This window comes from Rhipicephalus microplus, chromosome 6 (assembly GCF_043290135.1).
Source record: "Rhipicephalus microplus isolate Deutch F79 chromosome 6, USDA_Rmic, whole genome shotgun sequence".
NCBI classification, from domain to species: Eukaryota; Metazoa; Arthropoda; class Arachnida; order Ixodida; family Ixodidae; genus Rhipicephalus; species Rhipicephalus microplus.
In genome coordinates this window covers 109749740-109751615 of record NC_134705.1, presented here as the reverse complement: position 1 = coordinate 109751615, position 1876 = coordinate 109749740, and positions in this window count along the sequence as shown.

The following is a 1876-nucleotide window of genomic DNA, read 5'->3' as shown; positions in this document are numbered from 1 at the left end:
TTCAGAAATGTGTACATCCTTTTGTGGCCCTTTTCATTGTTGGCTTTGTCTTTTTTCAGCTCTTCGTAATAATGCCGCGCCGTACGTACTATGACCTAGTAGGTCGAATCAAAGCTGATATACTTGACATTAGTTAAGTGCCACTTAAGACTGGAAAACAGGCCTAGACAATTCTAAAAATGGGTTAAGAACGTGTCATGCAAATGATTATTTTATATATAGGAGGCGCACTCGTGGTACCGATACCTGCGCATATCATAAACTTTAGACAAAAACGTAAGTTGGTCAACGTGTGTTTGCGAGACAAAAACGTAAGTTGGTCAACGTGTGTTTGCGACGTATGATACGCGATAGCTGAGAAGGTATATATCTTCAAGTTCTTTTGGTGACACGATCACTTTCGTGTGACTTCGCATCGTGTTGTGCAGTGGCTGATACATGTACTAAAGAGACGTGAGCTTGTCAAGCCGTCACCGTCATGGCAGCTCACCTGTCTTCCTTTTCAAAGCAGCGTGCGTCAGCTGGCTGTTTCGTTTGTGGACGCGGCGAGTAATCGTGCGAGGGTACGAAGTCGTACCCCAAATGCGTTCGCTCGAGGATAATATTTTAGCTTTTTGGCGAGCTTAGCTACGTATTTTCAAGTGGACAATGCAAAAAACAAACCAACATACACGCGGCACATTGTTTTGTTTCCTGCCAAGACGGTAGAGTTTGTTTAACCTTTAAGCTGGCTGCCCTGCGTTCAATTTTGCGACCTTCGTGCTCTCGCTGGGCGTGCGCGTAGCCAGCCTACGTCATTTCTTATCACAACCGGATGCAGCGGTAGCTTTCGAGGAGCGCGCGGGCAGCCCATGGGTCTCCAAAGCCACACCCGGAATCCGATAATCGAATAGCCCCACTGCTGCTACCAATGGCCCACCCTGACACGTCAGTAGCAAGTGGCAAGCCTCCACCATCTCTTCTGGGGATCAGCCTGGACAGGCGTCAGTGGTTGTTGCTGAATCGCCTGCCTACCAGCAGTGCCTGGCCTACCACACGCATGTCTCCCACTGGTCGCTGATGACTGCCTGCGTGCCGAAGGTTCGGCAATGATGAAACGCTGGAGAATATATTTTGTCCTGCCTTGCCCTGACTGCAAAATAGTGCGTGATGGTGAGCTGTTATTGCATGCTTGGTCTACCTGGGGCAGTGGGGGAAGACATGCGATTTGACGCACGCTCGCAGACGCACGCCCTCCGAGCGTTCTTAGAGTTCTGTTCTTCAATCGACCACACCACCTTATCGATGAAAGCTCTCGCTTCATGATACTGAATGTACTGACAAGGTTCTCTCTTCTATGCCTATCACGTTTTATTTATATCTTCTCTGTTTTCTATCATCAAAATTCCCCTTTCATTCCTGAAGGCACTTAGCGGAGCCCCCACGGTGGGAGGCAGAATTTAACGTCCTTGTGATTTTTTTAATAGCATCTCTCCATTCCTTCTACTTTCTTTCTGTTGTTGTTTGGTGGCGAGTGCACCCTCTTTGTTATCTTTCTGCTTCTTTTCTCTTTCCCGCCTCCCCAATAATGAGCGCAGCCGTGTCGTCATATTCGAAAGACAGAAATTAGTTCCTTCTGTTTTTCCTTCAAGATCCACTACTACAAGAAGCAAGGAGCGCGTAGAAATGATTGAAAGTCTTCATCACAAAATCTTCTCCTAACATCTCTTCGTCAAGTGGCTTTCGCTTTGTTTTTTTGACCTGCAAAGCCTGGAAAACACGCATACGAGCCCATGTACTAATCATTTCTTCAAGTATGCATTTTGTGCGCCTGACTCTCTACTAAAAGCGCATTTATAAAGGACTTGACAGCACGGTAGACTTCGACCCATTTTAA